Here is a 10,936-nt window from a genome sequence, read left to right on the forward strand (position 1 = left end):
TGATCTTGAAATAAAAACTGTATCTCTCTACAAACTCTGTCTCTTCTGGCAAAACCAGCCTGTACCTGGCTGATTCCTTCAGTGTCAAAACAGCTGCCCCTTGTTAAATCTGCTGAAGAACGACCTTCTAACCCCACTATTTAACAAGCAGAGTGGTTACAGAGTATGAAAAAAAAGCAAAGATGGGCTGAAATGCAAACTTTGAACAGACTGGTTTTATATACATGTATATGAGCACTGAGTCAAATTTGTCTACATTTCCTTCATACTCATTTGTGGCTGTTCAGTCACAATTTACCTCTCTGCAGTGTACCACTCAACACTACGACTCAACACCCACTACTACTCCTCAACACCTGTTGCAAACAAGTGTTTCCAACATTTTCCATGAAGGTTGGTGCTATTTTTCCACACGAAGCCTATCTGTGTGCACCAGTGGCTGACTTTCTGACTATGCTTTCAGCTCTGTGAGAGGCATGGCCATGTTGTAAAATGCTCCGACTCCAGCTGCAAATCCCTTCCGATGTTCTAGACAAATGGATATGCCTCTAGGGGCATTTGGTTATTTTCCCTCCTGCTATGCAGCAACAGAGAAAATGAAAATAATTTTTCATACTCCTGTTTAGCATTCCTATTCATTTCTGCTTGGATTATTAAATGTAAAATTGGGAACACAAAGCACAGCTACGACCACACTAGCATTATCATCTCACTGCATGGTTACCTGTTAGCAACACAGTAGTTTCCCACAGAGACAGGTAAAGCGAACTCCTGAAATGATAAATGAAGAGTGGGCAGGAGTGAATTATTTAACATCCGATTCCCCCCCCAGTCCCCAAACACAGGGTAGTATGACCTCCTGGGAGGTCTTATTTTTGCTCGCCTTTCTCTGGAGGGGCAGGTAGAAGCCGGTCTGCCTGAATGCCAGGGATGGTGGCAGCCTGGTGCAAAGCCTCTCCCGGCTTCTCTACAACCTATCCAGGCACTGAATTTGGCCCTCCACTTTGAGAAATGTAAGCAGCCCACTGTCTTTCATGTCACCCATGCAGTGAACTGTGTTTACAAGTAACAATTTCACGGGTCCCCTTCTCCTGCGGCTCTTACTGCCAGTAAAGCTCTTGTTACGGAGTGTAAAGAAAAGTTTTCTATCACAGTGAAGAAGGTTCTTTCAATCAGTAACTGCAGAATAAGGCACTGTTTTCAGTGGTGGTGGTGATTAAAAGGCTCTTTTTCTGCTACCTTCTTTTTAAAGACAGGGTACATCCTGGTAGGAAATTTGGACAAGTAAAACCGAAATGTATATTTACAAAACCAGCAAGCAAAAATGGAAAACTCCAGTGCATGCTTAAGCTATGTATTAAAGGCATGCATAGACTCAAACATTTGGTCATGCAGAGTAAACAGACAGTTCCTATGTATGTGGCAGGCTTTAAGAATAGCCCATTTAATAGTAAATAAATTAATAAGTAAATCCTCCCTGCAACCAGCCATTAAACTGAGATCTACTAGGTCAATTCCAGCCAAAAGCAACTTGGTTTGGCTCACTCGCAGATCAAATCAAACAGTATTGCCTATGTTGACATCACATTTACCAATTTTTTTCTCTTTCATTGTGAATCTGGTGGCCGCCTTATTACAGCAAGTGTCGACCTACAAGCACAATAGATATGAAGTCCCTGGAACAATTTATCATAATCATCATGCTTGGGTAAACATTGTTGATGATGCTGCACAGAGGAGTTTTCAAATAATGCATATTGAGTGGTAGGAACACTTTACTGCTGGCAAATGAAGCACAGATTTTTTTTCTTAAATGCATGTTTATAATTTTTTTCTGTATTTTTTTGCTTATAGAAAATTGTACCACTTTTAGAGTGTATGTTTCAATTTGAACTAGAACTAAAAGCAACTTAGATTATGGAACTGACCTAGTATTTGACTGCTGTTATTCTCATTGCTTTTAAATATGTAAGTATTTTTGAAATCAACTATTCAGCCAGGGATAAAAGTAAACGGCAACAGAACAACAAGGGTATGTTGATATGCCATAACCCATCTCAAAAATAGTCACTATTTGTCAGCATTCAAGGTATTCGCAAAATAAACTCTTCACAGCTCATCCTCCTTTTGACAGTACCACCAATGTTGCTGGTACATTGATTGGAAAATAAACAGAGGCAGAGATGTTGGCTTCTAGCACATAGAAACAAAAGGCACAAGCTTCTCAAGTAGGGAAAGGACTAACTGAGTAAAACAGTATTCCTCCTTAACATCTGATAATATTTAAGGCAGTCATTCCATTGTAATAGCTTCTAAGATCTCAAAACATCTATTGCTAGAAAGAGTAACTTCTTAAATTTGAACAAAATGTAATCAGAAAACATACATATCTTTGTTTGCTATTAAATCTTCAGAGCTGCCTACCAACTGCGGCAACTGAAATATATAAAATTTAATATACACAGACAAAAACGTGATGCATGTAGAGAGAAGAATCCTAGGTTCTAAAGGAAAATGATGAGATCTGAGATTACTGTTACCACTCAGGAGTGAGATCTGGGGTTATGATAGATGTATGAAAATATTAGCTCAGCACCGGTGTCAAAAAAAGGCAAAAACATTCTTAATTATTAGAAAGCAAATAGAGAACAAAACAGAGAGCATTACTTATGCCACTCCATAATCCTCTTCTCTCTTGCCACTTCTAACTCAGACTGAATACAAAATGATTCTTTAGGATCTCTTCTTTTCTTTTTTTTTTTCTCACTACACACACACAAATCCCAAAACTTTCTTCTTCTCAAAAAGAACAACAAGGGTGATCAAAGATGAGGTGGGATGGCTTCTAAGTTTAAGGAACAAGGAGGAATATATTTGAGGAATTTGAGGAAAAAAAAGAGCCTGGGATTCCTCAGTCTGGACAAGAGACAACTTACAGTCAAGGTCTGTAGAACCAGACCAGACCACGGACAGGGTAGATGGGGAATGACTGCTCACTTGTACAACAGAAGAAACTGCTGACAGCAAATGAAGCTGGCATGAGCTAAGTTCAAAAAAGGCTCCAACCCCAAAGTTCTTCCTGCAATGCGAGTAAGGCTTGTGGAGATATCCTTGGCAATGGTATTCTGGACTCAGTGAATTTATGAGAGTTCAAGGGGAGACCAACAAGAGTTTGGAAGAAAGATTCTTTAAAGGTCACTAAATGGACACGTACCATCAGTCTCGGTAAATCTCCTGAACTCAGAATTAGTTAGTGGTTGCAGGTTACTTGGGGAAAGTATCATACACCAGTCCTCTTTTCTGCTTTCCTAGGCATCTACTAACCATTGGAGAGAGAATGGTTGCTTTTTCTGAGCCAAACGACACTTTTGGATTACATTGTTGTAGGTGCCTTCAGCACAGACAGTGGAGACCTTTAGAGGTCTTCTTAATTACAGATATGGTCCTGGGTGATGACATAAACTATCGCACATTTAAATATGCCAGAAAAAAAGACAACCAATGGTGTTTGCCATCAGAACATCAAAATATTCCGTCTGCAATTAATGAGTGTGCCATTAGGTTATGCTTTTATCAAACATCATTTGCTTATTTTAAAATACAACAGGAGAAAATGTAAACATTTCCATGGAACTAAATTTCAGGAGAAAGCAAAATCCCTAAGTAAGTTTTACGGTTAAGGTAAGGGTTAGGGACCAATTAAGCAAAAGCTAAGCAGCCAAGTATAAGGTATGCAGGGAGAGACTGGGCCCTGGCTCGAGGTTCATCTAATTGAACATGACATGAGACATTATGTTGTGGGACATAACGAAGAGCAGAGTGAGAAGCTGTCAGAAGTTACAAATAGTGCTGTGAAGGCCGGCTGTGTTTCACAGTTGGTTAAGGGTGACTTGCATGAGGGGCGGCCAAACTTCACAATAATTGGAGGGCAGTAGTGGCGTCTTTTGGGGAGAGGAACTTGCAGTGCCAGCAGTACCTAGGTAATGATATCAGTAAAACCATGTAAGGTCAAGATTACCTGAGTAACTGTATCAAAAATACCAAATTTGGATACAGATATAGGAAAACTGGAACTAATGGGAAAAATAACTAAGGGTTGGTTGATTATTTGGAGGGAGACCAGAGTGGAGAAAGGGAAGGATCAAGGAGGGTGGGGGAACGTGCATGGGAAAATGTTGATGAGGAGCGTAGAGGGGTTTGGTCATGTGTGAGCAGGTAGCTGGCCAGTAAGTATTTTTTACTTAAATCAGCCTGACTGAAACATTCCCAGTTGGTATTATGAATCAGCAGCAATGTGTGAAGAGCCATCTGATTGCCTGGATTGTCACTTCTATTGTGATCTTTCATTTTAAAATACTGTATAATATAATTCAGGCAAATACCAGGATGATAGTCAATCCTTAGTGTTAGGTTACATGATTTCACCCTACCAGAATCAGTAGGCTGTCTTGTTTTGTGGCTGTCCTTGAAAAGCCCAAGCTGAATTCCTGATTCTGTTTTAGATTGTCTCGACGGAGCGGCTATAGTTTGCAAATAAAGACACAAAAATGTAAGGGCCTCCGAGATGACTATGGTCCCATTATAGCTCATGGAGAACCGGTCAGTGTTTTGTGACCAAATGCCAGGGTCTGCTTTGCAGGATGTGTTGAATAGCTCTCTAAATGCTATTGTGTGTCTCAATTTGGATATTTACTGACTACCGTGAGAACTTAGAAACCTCACATACATGGAGACATCTAAGGGCTGAATCCAGGTTCCTAAATATAGGCATTTAGTGCTATTTGAGAATCTGAGAACCTCCATGACCTGCATACTGTGTTGTTAGATCTGCCTCGGGACTTCGATAAGACCTACAGCCTTAACGAGTTGCATGAAACTCATGAGGCATCTCAAGTGACACCAGATGCCTCTACATAGGTACATGCACTCAGTCATCATCTTCAAGCTGAATCTTCTCCCTGGTTTGCCACCTTGAGGGAACTACTAGGAGCTAAATCCACAAAGGGCCATTGGTGCATGGGTGTGGAGTTTCATTCCATATTGCCTTCAGATGCCTGGCTGTTGGAGTAAGATTCATGGTCCTGAGGTAAGTGCTACACCCCTCAGGGGTTAGGGATGGGCAGACATTCCCTCTTTCTCCCCATCGGTATCCTCCCTGCAGGACTGACGGGTGCCCATGCGCAATCGGGGTCGCAGTCCTTCCGTGTACCTAGGATCATGGATGCCTCTATTTGGCCTCCTCCTTCTTCTCTGGTGGAGATGAGGAGACACCTTTCATCCTGCTGTGGTGCTTGGCAGAACAGGATTTGGGTGCTTGTGAGACAGCTGGGAGAGAATGCAGGTAGGGTGATGTTGCCAGCAATCAGGAGAATGGAGAGAAAGGCAGGCTGTTTGCACAGTGCGGTTTGGCGACTGATTGTGTAAGTGCTATATATGGAGAAGGTGGGCTACCCTGTATGAGGGTGGGAAAATAGATCAATGAGATGGCAGAACTGTGCTGGGGAGAAAGGGAAGATGTGATACTTGTATGGAGGAGGAAGAAAAGGGCTGTTCTTGGACATGGAGAGGGGAAGCATAAAGTTGACTACTTACGTGGAGGATGAAGGAAATAAACTACTAGCATAGGTGAACAAAGCTGTGGCAGGTCCTAAAAACATATCTGGCAACCATGGCTGCCAAGGCTTAACTATCTTGGTCTAAATCATCTCTCAAGGTACAGGCAATGTGCTCACTTCTCAAGCACAGCTGAAGAAGGAAATGGCCACTCTTTGTGTACTAGCTGAAGGTCTCACATAAGCAATAGGACACTCAGGTCCTCTGCCCAACTCCTTTGCAAAGTTCACTGGTTTTTGTTCTCTCCCAGAGTTTGCTTGAAGGTCCTGGGACCCATTAAGTTGTGTAAGTGCTTTTGTGGGTTCTGCTCCTTTGTTTTTCTGCTCTACAGGTTTCTATCTGCTCAGGAAAGATAACAGCACTTCTCTACTCATCCGGGGATTTTGGAGATAAGAACTCTGCAGACGGCTCAGCAACAGGAGTCTTTCAGCCAAACATAGCCTGTGCAGCACCTAGTGCAGTTTGTGGCACTCCAAGCTCTATTTAGATTAAAGACTTTGTGAAAAGGAAGATTATTATCGAGATCCCATACCTATATCAAGCATAATTATATATGAAAGTGTGAATAACCTTGTTGAAACATCTCATATTTAGCTAAATTATTATTAATAGGAGACAGGGAGGCTTAATAAGTGGGATTAGCACACATAAGTGGCTACATTAATGAACTGTTAGCATAAATGAAATACTTTGAACTTTCACCATTTGGAGCAAATAAGCTCATTCATCTCCTGAGTGATTTGTGAATGTACCAAAAATACCCTCCAACCTTATCTAGCAAGATAGCTACTTTTAACAGGGGAGGGAGGAGAGAAGGGTGGAGGATTGTGTGTGTACGTGTGTGTGGAGTACAGCAAGCTCCTACACTATTGTGGTGGGGTTTTTTTTTATTTCGTATTCTCAAATTAGCTTTCAGACTCCAGCAACGGTCAAGAATATGAAAAAAAATTTGAAATTAAAAGATGAGGACAGAATTGCACAGTTCTTCCCCTACGACCAACTGTAGCCAGAGTGGCGTGAGTTACTTCTGCACTTCAGTTCACCCTGAGCAGAGCTGAGCTAGACAGTCAGTCTTGCTAAGGCCTCCCTTATCTGCTAACTGTCCTGAAGTTGGCAACAGCCTTAAAAGACTTGCTGTGTGTAAAGGTGTGAAAACCTCCATAACTAGAAGAGGTAGAACTCTGAAAAACAAGTCCCTTTTCCACACTTCTAGAGTACATGCTGAAAGCTTCCAATTAAACCAGAGACTGGAATAAAACCTGTGGTTTGCTATGTCAACTGCTCAAATCAACTGAAAATGCACAATTTGCTCCCACATATCAGAAAACAGGCTGACACCTCCGGTATTTTTTATTAAGATGAAGGTAAGTATCACCACCAATTTATGATACTGGTAAGCATGTTTGTCATCAAAGTAATGATTTTTTTGTAACAAATCTTGTGGTGCTGGATTAAGTCCAATTGTCACAGGCAACAAATGTGCAGTAGCTATAAAACGTCTTGGCTATTTCCTGAAATAACAGTTTCACAGTTTCTTGGTATACGTGGTAAGTAAAGGACTGAATCTGAAATATTTTGCATTCAGTTTCTTTATACTCAGAGCATTGAACAACAGAGGGTTTTCATCTCTTAGCTGCTTTGTCCTCTCCAAATTTCTGGAGCATACATGACTGCCGTACTTGTCAGCTGGCTGTGAAACACTACAATAACATAAACCATGATGCTTTAAAATGCCACACTAATACACCTGTCTTTTGTCATAGATGTACTATGGGTCAGTTCAAAATTTAAAACATAATTTATTTCATACTTGAACTAATGAACTGTGTCTGTCCTACTGTAGGACTTGCTATAAATTATTCTGGGAGGCACATAGATTACTCTTTCTCAGGACGTGTGGATTTTATGAACTGTACTGTGTAAAATTAAAAAGCCTGGGTTCAGATGCCATTGTCCCTCATACATCTCTCCCCCAGATGCTAGATGACTTTTGCTAAAACCAAGCAATCCTTCTGGCATGGACTGTAGCTTTCTTGTGCTGCCTCTAGGTCAAGCCTGGGATAAGAAGGCATCTGAAAATATAGATGGCCTTTCTTTTCCTAGTATTTCCTACATTATCCTATATAACCCTGTATAACCACCTCCTTGTGAGGAATATTCTTACATGGTTCAGGTAGGACAATGACAAGGGCAGGATCCGTGCAGATAAGACAGTCCTTGTCCAGTCCCAGGGTATATTTGTAAAAATGCACCGTGTAGAGTTTTAGGGATGGGATTGACAGTGCTGTAGCACTACACTTCCCACTCCAAATCTGTCTTTGTTTCCATTTGGGTAAGAATATTGAGTCTTTACAGTACAAGGTGCATCATTCCTGTTAATGAGGACAGTTCAGGCTCAGATTATATGGAGGAGGGAATTTATAAATCTTTTATGGGATGCTATGAGGATGAAATCCTGGCCTGTGGTGGAATCAGTGGTACAACTCCCCTATTTACAAGGGTTTGTGGTTTAATCTAATCCTCTGTACTTTGTAAAATACATTTGTGTATTACAAGTTCATTTTCTTCAATACTTAGAGACTCCTGTTCAGCTTTGAAGTTGTTAGTAGAATAGGCTCTGCCCTTATGCTTTTAAATGCTGTCACTTCCTTCTGCCTTTGGAGAGTCCAGGTGCAAAACAAATGTTTTTGAAAGCCAGATTGCAGAGGCAGAGAAACCATCTCTCCAGAACAATCAGAGAGGAAGATTTATAGACATAGTGAGACATGTTGTTGTTCTTTAACAGCAACAAGTGAGGAAGTGTAGGAAAAACACTGGTGGAATAATTAAATCGTGTAGCATCAAACTTATATTACCTAGCCCATCATCACCCTGAAATTTGCATGGTTCTTTTCTCCAGCATCTCTTAAATACCATAGACAAGCAATTATATAAATTTTTTTTGAGCTAGAGCCATGTCTGTGTTATTGTATCTTTAGATACAATTGGATTCTATCTAAAACCAACTGGAACTGTACACTGACCTTCCAAAACAATTATGGAAATCCTCAAAGGACAAAATAGTCCTGAATTGTGTTCATGTATTAAACACAGGTTTACTGAAAGAGATGAGGACCCTGAAATGTTTGACTATCCCAGTACACATTCAGCTTCTGGTGTGTAATTTGTCTGGCATGCATAATAGCTTCAAGAATATACAGAAAAGAGCTCTTGAATCAACACCTTCCCTTTCACTGCCTGAGCAGCTTTAAAAAACCATACCTGCATCATGTAATTCTGAAATCCTCGTAAATTTAGGAAATAACTAATTCTTACTAACACTGAGTGAAGGAAAGCCCTCTGTAGTTTATTTTTCTGTCAAGAAACAGATTTTTCTCCTAGTGCAAACTTATTGAAGGCAGTTTTTGCCCAAGAATATTCAGTTGTTGGTAAGACTTGTTTCTCTATACATAAAAAGGAAATATTTCAGAATACCTGTGAAATCTGTGCATATTTCAGAAACTGAATCCAAATCATAATGAGTTTAAGAAAGATTGGCTCGGCATTCAAGCAAGAAAATGCAGCAGACGGTGATTCTTTTTTTTAATCTTAGACTAGAAGTTATATTCTCTAAATTGGACAGGATTTCACCCCTGTGTACACAAGTGCATAGAAAAAAACATGCAGGTACTTTATTCCATTTTCTTTTAGCTGGCTAGTCTGAATAGAATTAGTGTTAGTGAGATGCTTCAGCTAAAATTTGACAAATGTGTATTTTTTAAGCCTACTATCTCACTAAAGGCCAAACTGTGCAACTCTTTCTCATGCTAATGAGAAGTTGAAGTCAATGGGACTTGACACGTAAGTGCTCAACAACTTCAGTAAAGGCTTCATAATCTCGCCCTAAATGCTTTTGCTTTGATAGATCTCTGTCTCTGTCTTGCTGTCTTGCTGTCTCTCTGTCTTTTGGAAACAGGCTATCTCTAAAACTTTTGCTGGTGATATATTGTGAGAAGAGAGCTCAGTAGGCTTCCTGCCACTCTTTGAAAACCTGTTAACAGTACATATTAATTGCCGTTTGCTTCCAACTTCATTATAAATATAATTTTATGCTGATCTGCAAGCTCCATCTGACAGTACTAAGCACTACAGTATCAAGATATCTATAGCATCCATCAGCATGACTGACACAGATTAGACAATTGTGCTTTTTATCGAGGTTCCTATCTCTGAAGATACTCAGTGCAGTGCAAAGCCAAATAAAATGCAAATAATACAGTGTAGTCTACTAAAACACTGAAAAAAGCATGCTTCAACATCTTTCTGTGTGTGTTTTTAGAAAAGAGATTAACTCTTTGATCTTCTTAAGAAGGAAGATAAATGTTTTAGTGGCCAAGGAGGGTCCTTGAGAGGAGACAGGATCATTCTGGCCCTGGCCCTATATGTTCCTCCAGCAGTGGTATCTTATCTATGGGCTACATGAGATAATAATGACTGGAATTCACACAGTTAGATATCATGACACTTATTCACTAGACGAGACTCTTCCCTTCGGGCGCATGGAATCATCCCTACTCTGCTTACTGAAGGGCAGCTCAGTCTAACCCACAGGACTAAGACAGTGAAAAATGAAAGCAATTTCACTGATAGAGCCTGCTGCTAATACGTGTGCATCCCTCCTTACCATGCAACTTGTGGGCTCATGTTCAGCTAGCAGTGCTGCACCTGTGCACTGGGAGCCTTCAAAAGCTGTGGTTTATAAATCAAATCGTCAGTGAAAAGGCAATCTTCAATTTTACAGGCTACAAATGACGTGCATCTGTATTGTATACACTGCACTGAATGCTTAATGCAGGGACTAAATGGTATTCCTGATATCGGGGAGAGATTTTTCACTACGATGACATTCGATCTAACCTGCAAATGAACTCCAGATTCTTGGCGTCTCTCTTTTTTCCCTTCCTTTGTGGCACATGAAACCCAGAAAAACAGTTGTGGTTGACCTTGAACTGGGGTCATTGTAGTGCTGTCACTGTCAGTGCTCTACCACTCTCTTCATACTCTGGAGCAGCAGAAGGGACTCCCACCCACACCGCAGAGCAGCTCCAGGCAGATATTCTGTATTCGCTTCAGCCGGAGGTGGCCAGGTCGAAGCGAGAGGTGAGCAGGGCTGCAGCTGATGCTCAGCAGAGTTTCCAAGCTAATGCCACTCCCATGCTACACATCTGTCGCAGGCTGTAGCTGCTGGGGACTGAGGCGTCACACAGCAATGAGATTTAAGGATTGGTGTAAAATGAGTGTCTGGTCTCTGTCTCACCAGTGGCTAAGCTGTTCTGCTTCCAAA

This window comes from Aquila chrysaetos, chromosome 5, assembly GCF_900496995.4.
Source record: "Aquila chrysaetos chrysaetos chromosome 5, bAquChr1.4, whole genome shotgun sequence".
Taxonomy (NCBI): Eukaryota; Metazoa; Chordata; class Aves; order Accipitriformes; family Accipitridae; genus Aquila; species Aquila chrysaetos.